We start from the raw sequence: 26,832 nt of genomic DNA on the forward strand, positions 1-26,832 counted from the left end.
GTTAATTTTTTTTCACAAGGGTAGCCCAAATTAAAGGAAGGTGTTTGGGAATATTTTAGGACCCTGGGGAAAGTTGGGAGTCATTTGAAGAGGGAGAATTGTATTGATTTTTATGGGCTATTTTGAGTAATTCATGTTTTCTGAAACGTTTTGTAAAGTAGAATAAAGATTATCTTTATAGACACTTCATTGCTACTTTGGCTACTAGTTACCCAGGTATTCTTTTCCCCCCACTAGTGAAGACCGTTATACAGGAGTCATATTTAAGCTGAAGTCTGGAATTTCACAGAGATACTTCTGTGTCATAGCAATACAAGTAACAGAGAAAGTGATTTGAGGGATAGTCCCTGACAGGGAGTCCCTGTCTAGCTTCAGCATCTATCCCAAGCTAGCTCTAGAATCACCAAACTGTTGAACATCTTTAACTGGATGTCCCACAGGCATTTCAAGCTCAAACATCCAAAATGGAATTCATTATCTTCCCTTTAAATCAACTTCCTACAAACATTCCATTGTTTTTGAGGTGACCACTATGCTTTCAGTCACCCAGGATTGCAACCTTGAAGATATTCTTGGTTCTTTCTCCACCCTTACCCCCTATATTGAATCAGAGTCACATAATACTATAGTTGGAAGAGACCACATACATCATCTTATCCAGGCCATGCTTGAAAATGATCGAACCTTACACTATACTCAACAAAAGGTTGAACCATCCTTTGCTTGAAGACCTCTAGTGAGGGGGAACTCACTACCTCTCCAGGAATCCCATTCCACTTTTGGATGGCTCTAATTGTTGGAATACTTTTCTTTATATCAAGTTTAAATTTGCTTCTTGGCAGCTTCCACCCAATTCCGGTTCTGCCCTCTGTGACCGAAGAGAACAAGTCTAATCCATATTCCCCAAGACAAGGTCAAGGAAAAGTTATACTTGTGCCAACATTTTTATCCAGGTAAAATTGTGCCCAAATGAACAAAAAGGGTAAACTTGAATGGAAAGAGGAGAGGAATCCATTACCAATGAGTTAATGAATTTCTCATTCAGTAACTTAATTGAAGTGTGCTTGATAAATAACTGTTGGATTGATTTGAAAATGAATAAAAAGGGCAGTTTGAGAAAAGTATGGAAATGCAGGGGGATAGTTCCATCCCTTTGACTCAGTGACAGTGCATGATGGGAGTGAGGAAGTGAAGGAAAGATTACTGTTGTCAGCATTTTTAGCATCCACTGAGCCCCGTCTGTCTCCCTGAATTACTCACTAACCAGCTGCCAGCTGCCTGGTGTCTGTAACAGCCCTAGAAATATTCTCTTCTTTCACTTCTCTCACCCTACCCCAATCCCTAAAGAAGAGGTACAGGGTGAGAATCCTCATCAGCCATACCTTAAAAAAGAGGATTCTGACTCACAGTTTCATACAAAACTCTCTTTCTGTCCTCCTTCCTGACATTATTTCCCCAAAGAACTGCTACTTAGTAGGATGAGAACTGACTAGTGTGGCATTGGGGATTAGCTTCTAGCAAAGTGCTTTTTGGATCACTGAACATCATCCTATCAACAAACATCTGACTGCTAAAAGCTGAAGGTCCATTTGCACTTTTATTTCCTACAATTATTTCATTTCTTTTATTCTGATCTAAGGTGAGGATGTGTTCTGAATATGATATGTTGGTTCCAGGCAATGTATCTAAAAGCAAAGTTATATTTTTCAGTGAGAAACAGTTGCTTTTTCTCTAACAAAAAAAAATCCTCTTCTCAATTTAGTAGTGCCTTGGATATCGCTCCTAGCTATGTAGGTTGTCATAGGATCATGGAACAAAAGCTGGGAGGGACCTCAGAGACCATGTAGTTTAACTCTTTCATTTTACACTTGAGAAAATCAAGATTCAGGGATATTAAGTGATTAACCCGTGGTCACACAGTAAGTGTGAGGGGGAGGATTTGAACCCAATTCCAGCACTTGAGTCACTATACTATCCTATCTCTCTTCTGATCAGCTTGGTGAGCTTGGGAGGAGAATTATTCTTGAGAATTTGCATCTTCACCAGAAGTATATAAATATACCCATTGGTACTTTAGTGAAAGAATGGAGAATATATTTTAGGTCAGAGTATTTATGGATCTATTCCATATTGAGGATGAGTAATTAAATCTCAGTGATTGCAGATGACTTGATTGACTATTGTGGGTCAGAGAAAGCCCTTTGTATTGGGTATGTAAGAAGTAGCCACAGACCTATGTTGTCCTTTTTTTTGGAGAGATTCAGAGAGAGATGAGCAAAGACTAGAACTTGAAGATGTTAGAAAAGGTCTAAAATAGGGCTTGACTAGAATAAGAGAATTTCTTTATGAGGAATAGCTAGGTTCAGATTCTTATAATCTAGCCAAATGCTCTGATTCCTTAAGAACCTATCCAACAGCTCACAAAGTTCAGATTCCTTAAGAGTCTGACCAATATGGTGGATCTTTAATAAGTCTTGTCTTCGGCTGAAAGAAGGATTGGATTATTTGGGCAGGACCTGTGTGTTGGGATTTTGGGGTCCCAGCACTGAGAAACCTCTAGACCTCAACAAAAAGAACACAAAAATGAGGCAGACTGATGAGACAACATCTGAAGAGAAAATCCACAGGTTCAGATAAGCATTTTAAGAAAAGCCACAGAAGAATGTGATACTGAGTTAAGAAAATGGATTCTTTTCATTTCAAATGAAGCATTTTATTGGAAATGAAAATATTAGTGAAGAATTGACCACATGCATCACAAATCTTGCTGATTCAAGTATTGTCCTTGTGAATCATGTGACACCAGAAATATATCACAGACATAAAGTCTTCAAATATCCAAATGACAACAGCTTATTTTCTTTCTGTGTATAAACTAAACCCCTGAGAATGACAATCAATGATAAGCAAACTAATTTTCTTATGTTTACATTGTTACTACTGTACTCTGGCTAATAAATCATTGTAAGGGGCTTCATTAGGGGCTGTTATCACATAAAAAAAAAGAATAGCAAATGTGAATTATAGAATCACACTCTTTCAGAACTGAAAGGGCATTTAGTTGATACCATGCCTGATAAGAGTCTCTCTATGACATTATGAAGTGATTATTGTCTGGTTAGGCATTGCTCAAACAATGCTAGTAGCAAGGATCTCCCTATCTTACCAAAGAGCTCATTCCATTTTGGGGCAACTCTGTTTTTTAGAACTTCTTTTGTATGACATGGGACAAGCCATTATTCAATCACTCTGAGCTTTCCTTTCCACATTTGTGAAATGAAGAAATTGGCCTTTTAAGACTGCTTTCAGCTCTATATCATAGCTTTACTATTCTATATTGGGCTAAAAATATTTGCAAATTCTATTTATTGGCCTTTCTGATCTCTGGAGATACTCAGAAAGTAATGTCTAATCTATCTCCTACACACAGCTGTTGAATTAAATGAAAACATCTATCATATTACTCCAAGTCTCTTTTCCAGGATAAATATCTTCTGTTTCTTTAACAGATCCTCTGTATCATATTATTTCAAGTCCCCTCATTTTCTTGGTTACCACCTCTGGACATATTCCAGTTTGTCAATGTCTCTCCTAAAACATGGTTCTCTGAATGAAAACATATTTTAGATGTGGTTGCACCATTACAATGTCCACTGGGAACAAGATTATCATCTCCTCTTTTCTAGACACAATATTGTTAGTATCATAATATTTTGTCATTTAAAATATTAATTTATTTTGGCAATACTAAAATATTCTTTTTATTACCAATACTAACAAAATTTTCAGTCATGTCAAGCTATTGATTTATTTTTAATTTGTTGTTAACTAAAAAACATTCAAGGTTTTCATGCGACTAGCTTTTTTGCCTGAGTTCTATGTCAGTACTTTGAACTCAAGTGCATTACTGACATTATACTTATCTCATATAGCACACGTTGGGCAGCCACCCTCGAATGTGGAGCCTTGAGAAAAGATATCCCAGGTTCAGTATTTTGTGATACACATCTAGTCTAACTCATAGCTTACATACCCTGCATGAAGTTACTACATGTTAGTAACATGCAGTTGTTTGTCAGCTAGAGTATACAGTACAAAACAAAACAAAAAAATTCACTAAAGTAGCATAGTAAGAAAAGTAGCACTAGAACACTTTCCTGTAAACCTAGGGCACACTTCCCCATAAATATAGACTTCAACAGTGAGAAAAATAAATAAAATTAGGGAATAGGTATGTAGGAACACATAATCATTAATAACTGTTCATTCATCATAAATGGAATGTTCTTCCTCATCTCCTCCTTTTGGCTTCCCTGGATTCCTTTGAGTCTCAGATAAAATCCCACATTCTACAGGAAACTTTTTTCCAGTCTTTCTTGATTTATGTGCTTTCCTTCTGTTGATTATTTCCAATTTATGCTATGTAGAGTTTGTGCATAGTTGTTTACATGTTATTTCCTCCATTAGACTGTGAGCTTTTGAGATCCAGGACTGCATTTATGTTTCTTTGTATCCCCAGCACTTGGCACAGTGCTTGGGACATACTAGACTGACTGTATGTTGACTGATGTCTAAGGCTCCAAACTGTCATATCTAGCTAAGAGCCAACTGCAAAGTAGAGTGTCCCTAGGCTAAGATTGCCTGTCTTCTGAACTCTGGGGCTGAAATTCAATTGTCCACTCAGCAATCTAACTTAGAGTTAGAAACTTCTGAGATCCTTTCTGGCTTAGCACGCCAACTTGAGCTAGAACAAAAGCTAAGCAGACAGAGGAGGCAAGGAAATTCTTGTCTCCTCACTTGTCTCACAGTGGTTGGCCGCAGACCCCTCAGGCTTTGAGCTACTACACATAGAGTTCATTCTCTTGGCTAATTGTTCCAGGCTGCTCAAATATTTTTGAATGCTGATCCAGTCATCTAACATACTATCTTTCCCAGTTTTCTATTTGAATTAAAATGACATTTAGATTTTCATTCAAGTAACTGGTAAAAATGTTGAACAGAACAATGATGAGGACAGTAAAATTTGGCATGATACTAGAAATGTTATTCTAGGTTGAAATGGATCCATTGGTTTGAGTACATTTGTTCAGCCAGTTCTGCATTCAATCAGCTCAGCCACTGTCTCCCCATTTTTTCTACCAGGATATCATGAGAGGCTTGGCCTTGTTGAAATCTGATTACAGTATGTCTATGACATTTCTGTGTTTTATCAGTCTATTAGTGGATCATTCTAGTAAAGATCTCATTATGTTATACATTCACTTCAAACCCAAAATTCTTTGCTCAAAGACATTTAACTGAGAACTTTGATCTGGCATCATTACCAAAAACAACGAAAATTAATTGTGATGAATATAGAGAAAAATGGAAAGATTTGATGCAAAGTGATGCCAACAGATACAAGAAATCAATATACACAATGACTACAACAATGTAAATAGCACTACAGAACAATATAAAGTGAATGCTGCAAAATTTCAAAGAAGAAGCATGACTCCAGAGAATAGATGTGAGAAGACACTCCACTCTGTAGGAGTGAGGTGTCTACCAATGTGGTCCATTACATATATTTTTAGACTTTTTTTTAATGTATTGATCAATTTTTCCTGATTTTTTTCTCTTCTTTTTCTTTAAATATATGGTCTGTTACATGAGATGACTCTCTGGGAAGGGAATAGGGGCATACTAGGGGAAATATTGGTAATGGAAAAAATGAAAAAATATAGCATTAAAATTTGTTTTTTTAAAAAAGAAAGTTAATTGAATATATTTGTGAAACATATCTCCTGCGAAGACAACCCAGAATGGAAAAGGTGAATATTGTGGCTGACTTGGAAGTGAAGCAAGTATTGAACAAGTTTTAGAAACCTCTGAGTTCTGCTAAAGACGGTTATCCTTTCTTCAGAGCCAGCTACAACAGCCTGAGCAGAAGTCTATCCTATTAAATAGACACAGTTAGGAAATCCCATTTTTCTGCAAGAGAATGGAGTCTATCCCTGATGGAGTCTGTATTTAGCATTTCTGACAATGACTGTAGTGATTCCTTTGGCAGCTGAAACTAAAAGCTAGATACATTAGGTTAAGATAAATACACTTTAGTTTTAGGATTTGTATCACCATGTGATAAGGTACCAGGCAGCCTGATGATGTAATGGATTTGAAGTCAGGAAGACCTGAGTTCAAATCTTCAAATCCAGCCTCAAAAGCGTATTAACTATGTGAACCTGGACAAGTCACTTAACCTCTTTGTGCCCTGGTTATTTCATCTGTAAAATGAGGATAAAAACAGCACATACCTCTCAGTGCTTTTGTGAGATTAAAATGAGATTATATTTGTAAAGAACTTGGCAAAACTTAGAGCCATGTGTAAATACTAGCTATAAACCACAGATGTTAATGTATGAACACTCATCTAAAACAGTTATCTATTACTTTTAAAATGTTAGATAAGAAAGGGAACATAAGTATAGGAACTGGAGCTATGATTTCATTAATATAAAGAAGAACCCTCCTCCAAGATAGGCTGGTAGGTTGGGCAGTTTGGGATCCTCTATTCATTTAGAATAACTGCCTCCTTCCAAAACATAATATAGGTGGAGCACAATGAGAGAAGTCTGTAGGCCATTTTCTTTTTCTGAGGCCTCCATTTTGGTTTGCTCATAGATTCACTGAATTAGGGGAAAAGGAAAGTTCCAAAACTAGGAAAGAAAAATGGAAGCTATCTATCTATCTATCTACCAACCTATCTATCTATCATCTACCTCTCTCCATGTTTGTGTATATGTATGTATATATCTACATATGTCTTTCTGTGTATATATCTATATAGACTTGCATATATATTATACACACATATACACACATACACATATACATACATACACACATATGTATATGTGTATATATGTATGTGTATGTATGTATGTATATATATATTTACTTGGAAGAGGCCACTTTCATCTGTAAAATGGAGATAATAATAGCACCTACCTCAAAGGACTGTTGTGAAATCAAATGATGATTTGAAATGTGAAATGATGATTTGACATGTGAAATACTTTGTGGACCTTGAAGTTATATATAAATGCTATCTATTATTATTATTATTATTATTATTCTTTGAAATAGTTTTATGATGACTGATCACAGTCATTCCAGAAGTAACTGAGTTCAAACAAAATACTCCCCTCCTTATATTTAAAAAATCATGTGTTTTTGAAGAAATGGCATCTGCATCTTTTTTTTAATTTAACACATGATGATGACTATAATTAGTATGATTGCTTAGCTCATGTGTATGATTACAAAGGAACAAGAACACAAATTGAAAGTGGAAGAAAATTGTTAATTTGGGGAGATTGCTCATTTTTTTTGTGTGTTCCTTGAGCTGTTTGTTAATAATAGGTCTGAACTTGCTAGGCAAATGAGGACGACACCCTCTTAGGACCATCTATAGGAGGGAAGTTACCATGGTGATCAGGTTAATGATGGTCTCTTTTCCTGTGCTATGCATGAATCCTTGAGTGTATATGTGTGTGTGTGTTTCTGTGTCTGTGTCTGTGTGTCTGTGGTTTGTCCTTCATTCTCGAAGAAGGTCATGACATCAGGAAGATGATGCCATGACTTGCAAATGAATCAGATTTAAGTGAGGGAGGGCTGTGCAGTCACTTTCTCCTCCAGAGCCATTCAGATATAGATCAGGACAACTGGAGATGGCACAGGATGCAATGGGAGACCTTGGCCTTTTTGAGCTAAGGTCTTTCAGAGTTCTCATTTTGACTGAGGCAACACTTATTCAGTGATTAGGGCAGTTTAAAGAGTGAGTCACGGGATAGCCCCCTTTACCCAAAAAGAAAAAAATTTCAAACTGGGAGGGGAAGATCCTCAAGGTTTCTGACCAAAAGAGAGACAATTACTATTTACATTCACTCACAGCCAGGCCTGCACAACATATGCCCTCTACAACTTGCAGCTGCCAAAGGATTTTGGGTGGCTGTCACATGATCCAAGGTAACCAACCATCTTCAGTCTGTCTCTAGTCTAACCTATGAGCAGCCCAAAGAAGTTTAGCCTATTTTAGTTTTGACCCCTAACTCCTGCCAAGTTGTGCAGGTCAGGCAGCCAACAGGGCCCCCAAAATAACCATTAAGTGATGCTTGGGGCAAAGCACCACTTAATGAATCCTTGACCAGAAGGAGGAAACATATACTGGTTTATAGAGTAGATAACAAGATTGGGCTTGTCAAAAACTGGTTCCTCTTATACCAGAGGCCATGATTGCTATGTTGTGTGAGTGACTATAAGCCTAACCTGTCACCTAGGAAATCTAGATCCATTAGGGTTTCTTTGGGTCCTGTGAGCTTAGACATGATGACGTAATATTTTTTGTGGTTAACCCAGTGAAATACGTCTTCGTGCTCTACTTTGTCTTTTGTGTTTTAGCTCAAACTGTGAGACACAAAAGGAAATAAGCTTGACAAGCCAAATACAAAACTGATTTTGATTTAGTGAGAGATCAAGACAGAACTTTGCCTTTCAATACTGTACTTACATTCTTCACTCATCCCTAATAAAACAGCCTTTTCTTCTATGTTCTTTTCCCCTCTTTAATTAAGAGATTTCAACTGGAAAAAAATATCTTTGCTCTAAGTCTCCTGTAATCCCTGGTGACATTCTCCAGTTCGCTGAACCTGCCTTATTACACAGGAATCTTTGGGGAGTTTTCCACTTTGGTATGTGAGCTGTGCTATATCCCCAAGGCGCAAGTTAGCCATGTGTGCTCCAGAGTCTCTGCTCTTCATGTCACTGAATCATTCTGATTTATGTCATTTGATTGATTTTGAAGCCCATTATTTCTAATTGTACAGAAATAAAGGAGTCTTGACACTATAGATAGTATTTGTAAAGCACTCTGCAAACCTTAATGCACTATACAAATATTATTATTATTATTATTACTATTTTTTCTAATATCTTTTCCACAAAGCTATATACTCAACATTATATTTCTTCTGTTTTGGGGGTTCCTCTCTCCCTCCTCTAATCCCACTGAAAGGTCCCAGGTCTCCCTGATTGTGTTAGTTCGTAGTTATACTGTATTCTAAAGGTTACAAAGTACTTTCTCTACAACCCTTCTGTAAGTAAAACAAGAAGTCGTATAAATATATCCATTTTACAAAGGAAGATACAAGGTATTAGAGAGGTTGAATGGTTTGCCCAGGGTTAAATAGGTAGAAAATACTAGTACTTCGACTCAGATATGCCTAACTGTAAGAATCATTTTAACATGTGAAACAACAGTATCTCTCAAGAATAAGGCTTTGACAATGCAACCAAGATTAGGAAGGAAGCAGAAAGCTGGGAAAGAATTTTTACATCCAGTGTCTCTGATAAGGGCCTCATTTCTAAAATATATAGAGAACTAAGTCAAATTTATGAGAATACAAGTCATTGCCCAATTGATAAATGGACAAAGGATATGAATAGGTAGTTTTCAGATGAAGAAATTAAAGCTATTGTCTTATTCAAAAAATCACTATTGATTAGAGAAATGCAAATCAAAACAACTCTGGGGTACCACATCACACCTATTAGATTGGCTAACATGACAAAATAGGAAAATGATAAATGTTGGAGAAGATGTAGGAAAATTGGAACACTAATGCATTGTTGGTGGAGTTATGAATGGATGCATTTTGCATCCATCAACCATTTTGGAGAATAATTTGGAACGATGGCCTAAGGGCTATAAAAATGTACATATCCTTGACCCAGCAATACCACTTCTAGAGCTGTATACCAAAGAGATCATAAAAATGGGTAAAGGACCCACATGTACAAAAATATTTTTAACAGCTCTTTCTGTGGTGGCAAAGAATTGGATATTGAGGGGATGCCCATCAACTGGGGAATGGCTGAACAAGTTGTGGTACATGAATGTAATGGCATACTATTGTGCTATAAGAAATGATGAGCAGTGGGACTTCAGAAAAACCTGGGAAGACTTGTATGGACTGGTGCTGACTGAAGTGAGCAGAACCAGGAGAACATTATACACAATAACAGCCACATTGTTCGATGACTAACTTTGATAGACTTAGCTCTTCTCAGCAATGCAAGAATCTAAGACATCTCCAAAAGACTTGTGATGGAAAATGCTATTCACATCCAGAGAAAGAATTATGGAGTCTGAATGCAGATCAAAGGGTACTATTTGCTCTTTTTTTTCTTTTGTTTTGTTTCTTCCTTCTTGTGGTTCCTCCTATTGATTCTAATTCTTCTTTAAATCATTACTAATGTGAAAATATGTTTAAGGCCATGGATAGGAAAGTATATGTAGAGCCTATATCAGATTGCACTCCATATTGGGGAGGGAGGAGGGGAGAGATGAGGAGAAAATTTAAAACTCAAAATCTTATGGAAGTGAATGTTGAAAACTAAAAATAAATTAATTAATTAAAAAAGAATAATGCTTTGATTATAAAGTAATATATTGCCCCAAACTCAAATGTTATGAGAGAGCCAAATCAGCCTCTTTTATTGGTACCTATGAAAACAAATGGAGTAGAAGCAAGATTCTACTAGTTTAAATTCTGAATATTATAAAGGTCAGTGGGGGAGGGGAAGACAGAAGGAAATTTTTAATGAAATATTTCACTATGGAATAATTTTACAAACTTGAAATCCTAAATAAGATTTAGCAAGAATGGATGCTTAGGAAAGGCAACCTGGTGCTGTAGATGGGCTGCTGCTGGGCATTAAACCTAGAAAGAGAAAAAAAAAACTAATGGGGCGACTGCTTCGGCTCCCTGTCCTCTGCAAGGGATGAACCCGCTTTTGAAACAACATTGGTCCTATGGCCAAAGGACCATGAGGTCAACTAAATGCTCTCAGAGGGAATTCAGCTCTGTGCGTTGGTAACTTTAATTCATTCACATAAATGAAGTGAGTCTGCCTTTGAGACATAGCACAAAGTACCAGGGCTGACAAATGAGCTGAGGCATGAATTAATTAGGCAAAAATTAGTTTAAGCAACATATGAGTGATGGAGAAGCCAATAGACTGAACTAGATTTTTGGAGAAAGCAGATGCACTCACATATTTCTACATGAAGTAGTTTACATCCTTGCATTGATTCTCATGAGCCTCCAGCTCCAACAGCTCATTGCATTATCTTTGAACAGACAGGAAATGCCAAAACATCATTCATCTTCCCAGCAAAGCCCGGGAATAGCAGTCTTTCCTGACTGAAGGCAGGTGGATCCATCTTGCAGGTGAATCACTATTAAAAAACTCAAACTCTGGGCTTCAAAGGATAAAAAAGTTATTTGTGTAAAATACTTGGAAACATGGCTTTCTTTAGAAACTGCAAAGGTTTACTTGCAGAAATGCAGTTATTAAAGAACAGAGTGACCAAATCCGTTCTGGCCATGTGAGTTTCCAAAGCTTTTCACCTCTCTGACTAGAACGTGTACTCAATTTATTTCTTTGCCTTGCTTCACTTCTGTTCTTCCTACCCCTGTAACATAATGTGCTCTTCAGACTATTCTTTCTGCTGATATATCCCTGGTGTCTTATGCTGTTTGTGCCCCAGTTAGATAAGGGACATTAAGTTCAGAGGAGGGAGTGCATAAAGTCATATCTGAATATCATCAGAAATTCACTCATGGGCAATTTATTCAGGCAAGGGCATTGCCAGTGTTCAAAACATCCTAGAATTTCATTAAAGGATTGAATATCAACCTAAGGACTCTGATTTTGGAAGGGCCTGAGTTTCCCCTGAGTGACCTTGGGAGAAACTAGGTGTTTGGGGAGGCACATTACCTTTTTCAGTATAGCAAGGGCCCTGGGAGAATCTGACTCATAATGCTAAGAGATACTATGAACTCTCAAGGTCTTCAAAGCTTCCTTTTTTTCCCCAGGACATTTTGTAGAAGCAAAATAAAAAGAACTTGGAAAAATGAGGAAACAAATGGTTATTATACAGACAAGTCATCACAGAAATGAAATATTTACTACTATCCAGACATCTAACCCTTTATAAAAACAGTACTGGTGCAGGGGAAAGAGTTAATGACCAAGTGAGAACGTATTTGCTGTATTGGTTCTTATGTTTGTACTGATGTGTTTATGCATGGGTGGATTTCTTTGGTTTGCTTGTGTCTTGGAGTGGGGAAGATGTTAGGGAGAGTATTACTTGACCCAATGTGTATCCAAATCCATGTATTAATGAGCTGTATTCTCATTTCAGTAGATATAAAAAGTCTGCTTCCCACCAAAAGCCAAAACAGGTACAGCACATCTTGTACCCCTGCAAACTCAGAGTAGACACAGTGAGATAACAAGCACATTTATAATCAGGCAGCAGCAAGGGTGAAAATTACTCGTATTCCTATTAGATCCAAGTATAATGAGCAGCAGTGACTAACTACATGGTCACACTCCCGTGGTCACCATGGAGAAAATGAAATCTGTTGCTAGTCTAATGAGGGGAGAAAAAGAGAATCTCCACTATAGATACATTTTCCCCCCAAGGCATAATGAGAAGAGACAGAGAATGACATTTTTGCCTAAATTTCAACAGCAGCTACTGCAAAATAGGACAAATATGATTTTCCTCTCTGATTATCATTCTCACTTAGAGTCTTCAGCAAGAATGCTAGGGCACATCTTCTCATTTTTGTAATGTCCCCTTTCTTGCTTACTTTCAGATCTGAACACACACACACACACACACACACACACAAACACACAAACATAAGCAGGTTTATAGAAATTCAAGTTAGCTGAATATAGGCAAACCACTTGCTCCTTTTGAAAACAGTCCATCAGTTACCCCTTTGTAACTTGCTAGAAACTGGCTGGTCAATTTGATTTGATGGCTGTCTTAACATTAGTTTATATATGATGACATAGCCTATATTTGAAAGATTATTCACTGTACATGTTCTAGAAATTTCTGAAGTTGCTGCTTGAAGACCTTAAACAAGATAAATTACAAAGATATGACTCATGGGAAAACGAGGAGTCAGAAGGGAGGAGTTACTGGAGACACAAATGTTCACTTAGAACTAATCTCATACTTTTCTTTCACATATGCAGATAGTAGGAGTACTCCCTCAGTAATACTTTTTATCTCCATTGGCATTTCTGTGGTAGAGAAAGAGACAGACATTTGTCATAGGACTCCTATGATGGTAACCAACACGAATAATGCTGGGTGTTTGTTACTTATCATGGTTGTTGTTGATGTCCATTCTTAATTTTCAAAGAGGACCAATGACATCACAGGTTGAAGTCCTGACTTGCACATAAATTGGATTAAAGTGAGACAGAAATGTGCAAAGTGTCAGGCTTAGTTTCATTTCCAGTCATTGAAGTCCAGTGCCAAGACAAAAGTCCAGACAACCGTTAATGGCCCCACATGTAGTGGATGATCTTGATCCCTTCAATGACTGACCAAACTCCACTGTCAAACTGTTTTAATCCATCTGCTTAGAAGATTTTTTTTTCACTCTGGGCATGTTGCAACTTCTTGGAGCCACAAGTGAGAGTTGGGGGAAGGTGGACACCAAAGGTCGATGAGTAGCCCTGAAAAGGGCTCTACAAGCCCCCACACCAGAGGTGTTAGTCATCACTAAATACTGTCCTCAGTGGATTGCTAGACAACTGGATAGAATGTGAAGCATGGTCTCAGGACCAGTTAGATATACCTAAGCCCACATATGAGAGATACTAGAGTTCCCTGAACATCCCACCTATTATACGTATCACAGTACAGCAGAAAGAATGCTGGTGACAGATCAGTCTTCAAATCCTGCCTTTGAAACTTGATGATCTTGGCAAGCCACTTCACCTCTGTGAGCCTCAGTTTCTTCCTCTGTAAATGAAGAGTTTCGACTTAATGGTCTCTGATGTCCCTTCCAGCCCTAGATCTATTTGTTGTAACCATTTTGATAATTAGGGGTTTGATTTAGCCAATTATCAGAGGAGGATCAAGTAGACGAATAGTAGACAATAAAATGTTATTAAACCCTCTACTGGCCTAACAATACTCTCATAGCTGATAAAATAGTTTTAAAAGCAGGTAGATGGTACAATAGATAGAGCTCTGGGCCTGAAGTTAGGAAGTTCTGAGTTCAAATTTGGCCTCAGACCATGTTAGCTGTGTGACCCTGGGCAACTCTTTTTACCTCAGTTTCCTCATCTCTAGCAATAACATAAGATAATAATAGCACATACATCCCAGGGTTTTTGTGAGGATCAAATGAGATGATGATTATAAAGCACAGCTATTCCTCAATTGATAAATGGTCAAAGGATATGAACAGGCAGTTTTCAGATGAAGAAATCAAAGCTACCTATAGACATAAAAAAGTATGCTAGGTCACTTTTTGTTGTTGTTATTTTTGTTTTTTGGCTAGGCAATGGGGTTAAGTGACTTGCCCAGGGTCACACAGCTAGTAAGTGTTATGTGTCTGAGGCCTGATTTGAGCTCAGGTCCTCCTGAATACAGGGCCGGTGCTCTATCCTCTGCGCCACCTAGCTGCCCCTCTAGGTCACTTTTGATTAGAGAAATGCAAAATAAAATAACTCTGAGGTACCACCCCACATCTATCAGATTGACTAATATGACAAAAAAGGAAAATGATAAATGTTGGAGAGTATGTGAGAAAATTGGGTTAATAATGCATTGTTGGTGGAGTTGTGAACTGATCTGACCATTCTGGAAAGCAGTTTGGAGCTAGGCCCAAAGAACAACCAAATTGTACATATCCTTTGATCCAGCAATACCACTACTAGGTCTGTAACCCAAAGAGATCATAAAAAGGGAAAAGGACCCGCATGTGCAAAAATACTTATAGCATCCCTTTTCATTGTGGCAAAATATCAGTTGGGGAATGGCTGAACAAGCTATGGTATATGAATGTAATGGAATACTATTGTGCAATAAGAAATAATGAACAGGTAGATTTCAGTAAAACCTAGGAAAACTTGTACAAACTGATGTAAAGTGAAATGAGCAGGACCAAGAAAACATTGTAAACAGTATCAGCAACATCACATGATGATCAACTTTGAATGATTCAGCTCTTCCCCTTCAGCACAATGATCCAGTGATGAGATCTAGGGGTTAGGGGTCCTGGAACCCCAAGATCATGACATACGGGTCCTGCCTGAAAGAATTCAACCCAAGCCTTCTTTCAGCCAAAGACAAGGTTTATTAAAGATCCGCCATATTGGCCAGACTCTTAAGGAATCTGAGCCCCTGTGAGCTAGTGGCTAGATTGTAAAAATCTCAACAGTGGCTAGATTATAAGAATCGTAACAGTGGCTATATTTTAGGAATCTGAACATCTTAATGGAGATGAGATGGACCTTATATACAGAAAGACTATGGGAGGGACCTAGGAGTGGCCAAGTAGTCTATGAAGTAATAGAACTCCAGGGGTGGCCCAGGGAGAATGGAGCCTAGATAGAATTAAGGGTGGAAAGTGGCCGGGAGACATAGGGAGGTATAGGCTAAGTTAAGGGTAACAGATTGGGCATAGCCACAATGAAAGACCAGTTGATGAGATTAGAGCCTCAGGGGAATGCCAGAGATTTGGCCATGTGGGGTTTTTCCTTTTTGGGGTCTAGATCCCATCTTCATCACCAGGACAAGTATAAAGGACTCACAAAGGAAAATGCTATCCATACCCAGAAAAGAACTGATGGACCTTGAATGCAGATTGAAACACGCTTTTTTCCACTTTATTCTTTTTCATGTTTTTTTTTTTTTCCCCTTTTGATCTGTTTCTTCTTTCCCAACTGTGACTAATATGGAACTATGTTTTACATGATAACACATATTTAACCTATATCAAATTGACCATCAGTTTTGGAAGAGGAGAGAGGAGGAAGGGGGGTAGAAAAATTTGGAATCAAAGTGTCATAAAAATGAATGCTAAAAATTGTCTTGACATATAATTGGGAAAAACACTATTAAAGGGAAAAATAATTATAAAGCATTTAGCACAGTGCTTGGCATATAATAAGTGTTATATACATGTTATCATTATATTATTATTATTTTATAACTATGTGTGCTTTAGAAAGGTACCCATTGCATTTTTTTCTAAAAAATTTATTTAATCTTTAATTTCATATTTATACCACACCTTTCTCTGAGTTCGTTTAGATAGATAATAAAAGATAAACATTCTCACTTATGAATATTTGTTCCTAGGGTAAATGAAAGAAAAGGTACCCACAAATTAACTTTTAAAGACAAATCCATTTAGGGTAGGAAGGTAGAGATGTCAGGACTTCACAAAACTTTTTTCAGGGAAGGCACAGGGTCACAGAAGAGGATGAGTTAGGCTGGGGAGGAGTTCACTTTGGGTGTTGCCACTGGCAAAGGAGATGGGGTAATGTTCTATCTCACAGCTTCCTTTCTAAGCAAATTATTTTTTGCTAATGATATATTGTGTTAAGCTTAGTCACAGCTAGGGTATGTCATCAGACTGTAATTGTCAATATCTTGGTGAAAGTCCCCTGGCAATCCACCCTGGTTATGGATACAAATTCAAGTGTGCCATTGACACAATCTGAAGACAAGTTGCTACTTGGGGATAATTATGGAGATGAAAAAGAACATGGATTTTTAATCAACATAGATTGAATGGAGAGTGAGTGTGTCTTAGTAAATAAAGTGGGGCTTGGAAGCAAGAAGCACTGTATTTAAGTCCTACCTCTGACTGTTCTTGGCTAAGTCACTTAACCCTTCAGTGCCTCAGACAGTGCTCTAAGACTCTAATTTACAGGCCAGGGTCTGGATTTGGATCAATGGAATTATTTTCTGCACCAGGAGTTCACCAAATCCATGAAATCACAGATCCAGAACAAAATTGCCATAAAAAAGAGTGAATCAACTCTACCAATAATTCAAGGTAATTTGGTAACAAAGCGATTTTTCAAATGAATGAAGAAATGACTCAAGTATTTGTTTATTCATTCATTTGTCAAACACACTATGTGAGGCACAGTATAGATATACTAGGCTCCAGACTGTGAAAGTTTCATATAGAAATGGTCAAGGTGAACCACTTTTTTGGAGTTTACTGCTAGTCCCTATCCTGGTATCACTTATATTCTAGTAGGAAAAGATAAACACAAATAGCTATGACACAAAATATAAGTGCATCAAAACGCTTCCAAATAAAATCATGGATGAGTTTTAAAGGGTAAAGTTGTTATGCAGGTAGTTGGGTGGAGATCAAACAAAGTTTAGGGGATAGGGTAGGGTTTGGGGTGAGTTGGAATTAATGGGAGAAATGCCATTCCATGCAGGGAATGGTGTGAGGAAAGGCAGAGAGTCAGTATGGTACAGAGTATATTGTGGAACAGAGGGCCCACTTTGGTTAGTGCATGTAGAGGAGTAAGATGAGACAAGTCCAAAAATGTAGGATGGCCCCAGTCTGTGGAGATTTCATATAGAAATGGTCAAGTTGAAACACTTTTTCTAATTTACTACTAGATCCATTCTTAACCATGGCCTAGATGCATCCAAGACTCTGGGCTTTTGAGAATTGAGCCCTGACAATCTAATCCTGACTTTTTCTCTTTGGCTCATTGTTTCCTACAGAAAAAAGGGATGGGAACTGTTCCCAAAGAGTAACACTGCCACACAAGTATGGTGCCCAGTGAGAGGGGCACATATAACAACGGAAAACAGCATATCGAGGGAACCCCTACCCCTCTACATATTGACCCTAGTTCCACAAACAGGTTAATGGCAAGGACATGCCACAAATTGTACCCTCTGATCCAAAGGCCCAAGTCACTCAGGCTCAAATTTAAATATAGCAGTACACTAGTAAATGTTTAACAACTAGCCCTCAAATATATACATACATGCACATATATACATATATATACACATGTAGATATACACATACATACAAACATGCACATATACACACATATATATGTGTATATATATATGCATACCCTTTTAAGTTTAATCTGCACCATTAAAAAAAATTCCCCTCATTTTCTTAAACCTAGATAATCAATAAAATGATCAAGTCCCGAATTATAATGTTTGCTGATTTCTGAGGCATAGATGCCTGTTAATCAACCCTCTTGAGCCAGTTTGAACTGGCTCCAGCACAGCCCTATGGTTACATGAAATTTTAAGCAAAGAGCTGATATGACATTAATAGAAGACTGCCTATCACCTGTGGGGCAAAGCAATGGGGGGGTGGGGTTATCTAGGCCAGTGAAATCAGGGTATTTTCTGAACTGCCTAATAAAGATAAATGAGAGAGAGAGAGAGAGATTATTTAACTATGCCACAGTGAACAAGTAGCTAGAAAGTAGGGGGCAATGATTGGTTGAACCTTGTGTCCTGGGGACTAAAGTTATATCAGTCAAACCTGCTTTTCATCTTCTTACATATATACTTTGAGTACTCTAGGAAAATACTATTCAGTAGGAAACTATAATAAGAAAGGAAAATGATAATTGTTAGAAAAGCAGGGGGAAAACTAACAATACTGTTGGTGGATCTATGGCTTTGTCTAGCCATACTGGAAAGCAATTTTGATCTATGCTCAAAAAGTCACTGCATTTTGCATTCACTTTGATGCAGAAATATTTCTAGTAAGTTTATGTCACAATGAGATCAAAGAAAGAAAACAAAGAAACATGTGTACAAAATACTCATGTTTATTCTTTTTGTTGTAAGCAAAGAATTAGTAAGGAAGAGGGTGTCTATCAACTGGGACAAAGTTGGAAAAATTATGCTATTCAATTGTATTGAAATTTTTTTGTACTATAAGAAATGATGAAAAGGACAGTTTCAGAGAAACTTCTGGAGATTTGTTTGAACGGATGTAGTATGAAATTAGGAGAACAATTTGCACAACAAGAATATTTTACAGACAAACAAGACGTAATAAGTCTTATCAATGCGACAACCAACCACGATTTCAAAGAATCAGTGATGAAGCATGCTACCCATTTCCTGACAGAGTGATGATGGACTCCAGTTAAAGTAAGAGACATATATTTTCGGACATTACAAATATTGGAATTTGTTTTCTTTAACTACATAAATTTGTTACAAAGACTTTTCTCCCCTTTCAGTTGGTGATGCAAGACAAAGAATGGGCTAGGGATAGTGTAACCAAAAGGAAGAGTTTCTTTCTTTCTTCCTTCCTTCCTTCCATTCTTTCTTTCTTTGTTTGTTTCTTTGTTTGTTTCTTTCTTTCTTTCTTTTTCTTCCTTCCTTCCTTCTTTCCTTCCTTCCTTTCTTAATTTGGAAAAGGGGACCTTGGTTAGATTAGGGGGACTAGCAACAGTGTTGCCAAAAAAAAGTAAAAAAAGAAAAGAGGATCATTGAACCTTTTAAAAAATATACCAAAAAGAATAGAAGGAAGATGAGATGGAAACACAAGTGGGAAGATTTTGAAAGTTGTATGTTGAATTTATTAGATACTTAAAAGTAAAAGCAAGCTAAATGTAATAAAGTCTCACAGTTTCATATGCAAACTTCTTTTTTTCTCTTCTACTTTATGTAGAGAAATCGTTGTTTTCTTTGTTAAGTTCAGAATAAAACTATAAAATTTAAAAGTACTTAAAAGCTAAAAATGAAGAATAAAAAATATAAAGTCACATGTCCCAACCCGTTCTCCTTGCATGTTATAGTACTATTCCCAAAACTGTTTTTTGCCCTTGTCACTTTGCACCATACTTTTTTTGTGCATTTCTTGTATAAGCTCCTGTAGGACCTGGACTGTCATTTCTCATCCCCTTGTCTCCAGTACTGTGCAGAGTGTTTAACACATATAAGACTTTAATAAATGTTTGTACATGCACTGAACTCATAGCTCATGAGATGTATGAAGAAAGCCTTGGGTAACCATGCTGTGCCCCTGCCCTCACACAGGAGACCTACATACTATTTCCACCCCGGCTTGATTCCATTCATGGAATCTATCTGTCCACTGAATTTTATCTCTCTTTAATGGAGGGAATCAGGCTAATTAGCTAATAATTGTAATAATGAATGTCAACAACAATAGTGACTCTGAGAATATGAAATAGTATAATTAATGTAATGGCAGTGGCCATATTGTTTTAGTAATGGCCAAATGAGCAAATGTTGAGACTATGAAAGAACTTTTGCTTTCAAAAATCCTTTGAAGATGATAGCCTTTCTTCTTTTTTTATCTAGTAGCTTTCTTCTCAGCAGTCCAAAGTCTGAACTGCCTTCCTTACCAAGTTCCCATCTCTATAGCTTCTGTTTTCCTCTCTGCAGGTTTTGAGAAATAAAAATCCTATAGGCATTGAGGAATGTTGATATCTTGAAAATCCCTTATCTTTTATTATGTCCAGTGATCCATTTCCTCATCTAACATTTTAAAACAATCCAAAGTAGGCAAAATGCATGATTTTTAGTGGTTCACGTGGGCATAAAATGTGTCGGGAGGAGAAGATAAAGCCATTTTTTGCCAACTAACAAAAAAAAGAAGTCTGTTTCCCATTTGCATATAGGAATGCAGGCATTCTTAAACTAATTATTTGTGCTTCCTGCAGTGGGTTAAATGTGATAAAAAGGTATTGTAGATGTATTGATAGAATGTGTTTTTATCCTTAAGTGCAAGGGTCAGAATTCTAAGTTACAATCTTTGTTTTAGTTCTAGAAAAGTCTCCTACTGTTCCAACCTACATTTGCTTTTCTCCATTAATAGGACAAAACAATCTGGAGAGGACCTTTTGGACTGAGTTAAAAGTAAGCTGACTTAAAAAAGAATCTGAAAGTTTTTAGCTAGAAATCAGCTAAAAATCAGCTAACCAGAAAGTAGTTTTTTGCAAATTTAAGATGAGTGGGACTTTCTGAGGGGTAGAATGAGAGATGTCAAGGTTTAAGGCCAAGGACACCCATCTAGACAAAAAGAAGACCCCACTTTGACACTTACTATTATGAACCCTGGGCAAGGGACTATGCCTTTGTTTTCTCATCTACAAAATGGTGAAATTAATACTCAAACTACTTACCTCATTGGATTATCATGAAGAAAATATTTTGTATACCTTGAAGTGATTGAGCAACATGAGTTGCTTAAAAATTGTTCTTGTCCTCTAGGAACTTATAATTTTGTATTATACCACAGTATAGCAGGTGGGGGAATGTTGCATTAGAGAAATTCCCATGGAATTTGGATCCATGAGGAGATGTGTTCTGACCCTTTCCTAAAGGGCACAAGTAAATAGGCTCCTGGTTGGTTCCTTGGTTCCTGTTACAGGAATGTTGTTCCAAAGGTGATTAGTGACTGAGCCAGGAAGAGTTGTCCCATCACAGGCACTAAAGGATCATTCAGGAGCATTCAATTGCACACGCCCTTTAGCAAGGAGCTAGAGCACAAACATCCTTCTCTAGACCAAAGCATATGTGTCCAGCTCCATGAGAAGTACTCTAATCCAACCGTTTACAACATGTACATTAATACATTTGAACCTCACAATGCTGTGAAGATCGGCTCCAACTTTTTAATGTGTACTGGGGGACTGGCCAATGAATGCCTAGTCCTTAAAGCATTTTTGAGTGCTTTTGTTAGTTATACAGAACACATGTAATATTCACTACCTGATTCTAAACCAGCATACCAGAACTTGTTGATATTACTTCTGCATGTGTGTTGCAGAAAGGTTGGTATATGGGTTAATGAAAAGTCTTCTGGTTGGCAGAGGAGTCAAAAGGGCTTTATGTTAGGTTGGTTTTGCATTGGCTTAAGTTATATGATAACACAGTATGGCCTTGGCTATTCTTTCAGCTTCACTATTCATGCATTATGACTCACCTAAGACTCACCTCATCTTTGTGAATGTTTCTTCCATTGTCTGCAAGAGAGTAACAGCAGTAAGGGCAATATTCTTATACTGCTTATCTTGTGAAACAGAAATTCCAAACAGACATTTACTTAATAATCTCATTGTATGCATTTTTGAAATGCTTTATCTTGAGGTTATTTCATAAAATTCTTTTGTTTATTTTTATGACATTCCCTACCCCTACCCCCAAGATGAGATGTTCAGAAAGTCAAGAAAAAGCTATTAAATGGGAGAGAAAATATGTTTTCACATAGGAAAGTAAGGCAAATAGAGATGTTCCATTTATTTCATCTATAAAGGAATAAATAGCTATCCATAATTGTATCCAGCTTAACTTGACATCTAGAATAACTCCTTGTGATCTCCATCCCTGGACTCCTTCACATGAAGAGAAGAATATACAAATTCTTAAGCCTGGCATTTAAGGCCCTTCACAATCTTGACCCCACTGACTTTTCCTTTCTTGTCAAGAAAAAGCTATTAAATGAGGGAGAAATGCTATTTTCACATCAGGCAAGGAAGGTAAATATGGGTTTGCAGTTTTACTTCATCAGAAAAGGAATGAATAACCCACAACTGTGTCCAGTTCAAATTAGTATCTGGAATAACTCTTCCCAACTGCCATCCCTGAACTCCTTCACAGGAAGAAAAGATATAAACCCTTGAGCTCAACATTCAAAGCCCTTCACAACCTCACTCCAACCCACCCTTTCTTGTTTTATATAATTCTTCTTCAAGTACCCTCTTCCAGTGAAACTGGACCACTAGTTGTTCCCTCAACTTAATAGTTCATCTCCAGAGTCCTTGCATTCACGTCTTCCTTCTTCATCCCCCGTGATTTTCATAAATTTTACTTGTAAATCAGTCAATCAAATAAATTTATAATCTTTCATTTATTTCCTGCCAAACTGGACCACTGGCAGTTCTCCACATTCAACATTTCATCTTCCACCTTCAGGAATGATTTGCTTCCACTTTCAGCCTATGATTTGCTTGCTCATTCTATTCCACCAGTCAGATTCCATATTTTCTTTTAGGTTTCTCTGCCACAATTCCACTTCCTCTGAGAAGCCTTCCCTGATGATCCTCTGAGTCATAGGTACAGCATCCTTTCTCTAATTAATTTAAGTTTATTCATTGATGTACCACTCTAGTATAGTGGTTCTTAAAACTTTTGTGAGTATGTGTGTGTTTGTGTGTGTGTGTGTGTGTGTATGTGTGTGTGTGTGTGTGTATGTATGAGAGAGAGAGAGAGAGAGAGAGAGAGAGAGAGAGAGAGAGACTGAGCCCTTGGGAAGTCTGAAGAAGTCTTTGAGCCCCTCTTAGAAGGATATTTTTAAATGCATAAAATACATAGGATCACAAAGAAAACTAATTATATTGAAAGACCATTATCAACATATTAAACAAACAAATTAACATGTTCCAGACCTCAGGTTAAGAATCCCTGCCCTGGTAAAATGTAAGCTCCTTTAACCAGGGATTGTTTGCATTTTGTCTTTCTTAACCTTAATGCCTAGCACAAGTGTCTTAGACATTGCTGTTAGGTACCCAAATGGAATCTCACTGATTCAGGAGTCCCCTCTCACAAGACATATCACATATAACCCATCAATGCCTGACCATGATATGAGATGCTTATCCATGACCCTACCAAAAGTTCACCACTGAGTATCCTCCAAATGTGCTGGAGGGAGGGAGACTGGGGGCTTCCTCTTTCTTTCCTAACATCTTAAGGGTACTGTTGGAGCACCAGCTATCTACCTCCCTTCCCTCTAACTAGTCTATTTCCTCTTACTATCATACACTTCCTTGATTAAATTCTTTACTCCTATTCTTCCTTATAGTTCTTTGTTGGTTAAATGTTGTAGTTCAGTTCATCTTGTGCCTCCGCAATTTCCTATTTGTAACACTATTTTTTTTAATACTTTGGAGGCAGTGCTGTTTTATGTCTTACTGACACATTGTACTCAACGTTAAATGTTAGCATTGATGGGAAATGGGCCTTTGCTTTGATGGGAAGCACACAGTAAGTACTTAATAAATGTTTGATGCCAATTTTCTGAGTCGTCTTCTTTTTTTTTCTGGTATAACAGTGATACATTTATATGTAACTTTGTGGTTTACAAAATTATTTCCTCACAACCGTATAAAGTAGGTAGCATGTTCCTGTTTTATAGCTGGTATAGGAGCAGTGTTTCCCTGAAAGAAGGTAGTTCCTTTCTTCCTATCTACAACTCTTATGTAGGCTTAACCTAAAAAAAAGAGAAAGTTACCTCTAGGCACTGATTAGTCCTGGCTTCTTTGATGAAATGTCCATCTAAGAGCATAAAATGAACTAGCTAAATGGAGTTGAGGCCTTTTAGATTTAGTGGATTTCTCAAGAGCAAGAGTGTGAGTCACGATGTCTTTCACCATAACCTGCTTTAATGACCGGAACATTTCCATATGGAGACCAGGAAAGTGGGGAGGGTATGAATCCAGAAAAGCTAAGAACTACTGTATCCTTGTTGGATATTTCTATTGAATAAGAGCAAATAAGCCTCGTTTGTTAAGTTGTTGACTTGTGAGTGATTCATTTTGCTTGGATATCTATCCTGAGCTAAGTTAGTATTAGTCCTTCAACAGATGAGAAAGTACAGTCAGGAAGTGACTTTCCCATTGTCACAGAGACAGTGAATGATGGTGGTAGAATTTGAACTCATGACTCCTAAATCTACTCTTCTGCTTTTTTTTCTTATGTATTTGGTTTTTACATTACAAACATTTACAGATAAACCCAATCTAAGAGATCTCCTGTAACAAAATAGAACAAGCAAAACTAACAGTACAGTGACCTTATCTGAAAGTGCATGCAACATACTGCATCTATAGCATTGTTGTTGTTATTTAGTCCTGTCTGACTCTTTATGACTCCATGGACCAAATGTCCATGGGTTTTTCTTTGTAAAGATGCTAGAGTGGTTTGCCATTTCCTTCTTCAGTTTTAGGCTGGAGTTAAGTGACTTGTCCAGGATCACAAAGCTAGTAAGTGTCTGAGGTCATATTTGAATTCTAGTCTTTCTGGTCTTTTTGATTCTGGGTCTAGTGCTCTATCCACTGTGCCACCTAGCTGCCCTGCATCTGTAGCATACCCAACCTCTAAAAAAATTAATCTACAGAAATCTATTTTCTTTCCTTTATACTCCACCATATAGAAAAAAAGAGGAAAGATAAGTTACTTGTAACAAATATATGTATTCAAGAAAAAAAATTCGCAAATTACATAAATTACAGATATGTGTGTGTGTGTGTGTGTGTATCTCATTCCGTATCTTAAACCTATCACCTTCCTGTTACAAAGGAAATAATATATTTCACTGTCAATCCTCTAGCCATTAATTTGCTAATGTTCAGACTCCTTAAGAGTCTGCCCAATATGATGGATGTTCTGATAAACCTTGTCTTTGACTGAAAGAAGGCTTGAGTTGAATTCTTTTGGACAGAATTCGTGTGTTGTGATATTGGGGACCCAGCACCCCTGAACCCCTAAACTGCATCATTGTGTAACATTTTATTGTTCTTATTCGGCTCATTTCCTTCTTCATCAGTTTATAATAGTCTTCAAAATTATTTGTTTTTATAATATTGATTTTATATTATAAATTATTCTTCTGATTCTGCTTGCTTCACTCTGTATCAGTCCATATCAGTCTTTCCATGTATTTTTGAAATCATCCATTTCCTTATTTCTTACAGCATAATAGTACTCTATCACATTCATTTACCACAACTTATTCAGCCATTCCTCCATTATTGTGTATTTGGCCGTCCCTCCACCTAAAACTCACAGCTCTTTAGTTTGATGATTGGACAAAAATGGTAGATTGAAAGTCATCTGGAAGTATAGCAGCAACATTCTAAATCTTGTTGGCTCTCCTCTCTTTGTGATTTCTCTAGGAATTTACTGTGAGAGTAAGTTGCTGTTATTCCCTTGAGATAATGGAAAACATGCTGAATAGAAAGCTGGAGTCACTGTGAGATATTCTCATATAAGCATTGGAAATGCAAAGGAGATTCAAGGAGACCAGTTTATTTATTTATTTAAGAAATAGCATGATGAACATGCTACATTCAATAATTATTTAAAAAAAAAAGTCAACCCCCCCCCCAAAAAAAAACATTTTTGGTTAAGTCAGATGTGAAAAGTAAGAAACAACAAACTCTATTACAATTATCTACCTCTTTTTAACTTAAAGGTCTGAGAAAATCCTCAGGGAGATTGATCTCATTACACAATTTCACCAGAGGTTTTAAAAAAAACTCATTAAACTAAAGATATTCTAAACTAATACCATTTTATCATTTTTATCCTTTCATACTGCATTTCTTTTTAGAATGTACTTAAATAGGTTTCTTTAAAATGGTCCCTTTAGAATGAGATAAACATAAAACACCAGCTACTGTATTTTAAAGCAAGTTTTCCATCTATAGCTTCCTTAAGAACAGTCATATAAATAACAAAGACGTGATTTTCTGCTGCTATGAAGAGAATCTGTAATCTGCTTTGTCTCCAGCAAGCAGTCTCATAGCAACCACATACTATATTAAAAAAAAAAAAAAAACAAACAAACCACCAACGTCCCATCTCCCCCATGCAGACTGGATTTGGAGCCTGTTATTAGAAGATATTCAGCATATTCTTGTAGTTAAATGTATATACTGAGTTTTTCTTGTGTTGTTATTGTTTAGAGATCTGTAATTGACTGGGTGGGGGAACTTGGTGAAGAAACTCTCTTTACTGATGCACTGACAACTTCTCTGCAATTACTAGTCTTAGAAAGCTACCTCTGTGCATGAAGAAATTAAATTGCCCTGGATGACAGATCCTTATTTACAGGAAGCAGAATTGGAACCCAGGTCATCTTCTCTCTGAAACTAGGAAACTCATAATGGAAATCTCTTGTGACTGAA

Source organism: Vombatus ursinus, unplaced genomic scaffold (genome assembly GCF_900497805.2).
Source record: "Vombatus ursinus unplaced genomic scaffold, bare-nosed wombat genome assembly UNPS02014821.1, whole genome shotgun sequence".
Lineage (NCBI taxonomy): Eukaryota > Metazoa > Chordata > Mammalia > Diprotodontia > Vombatidae > Vombatus > Vombatus ursinus.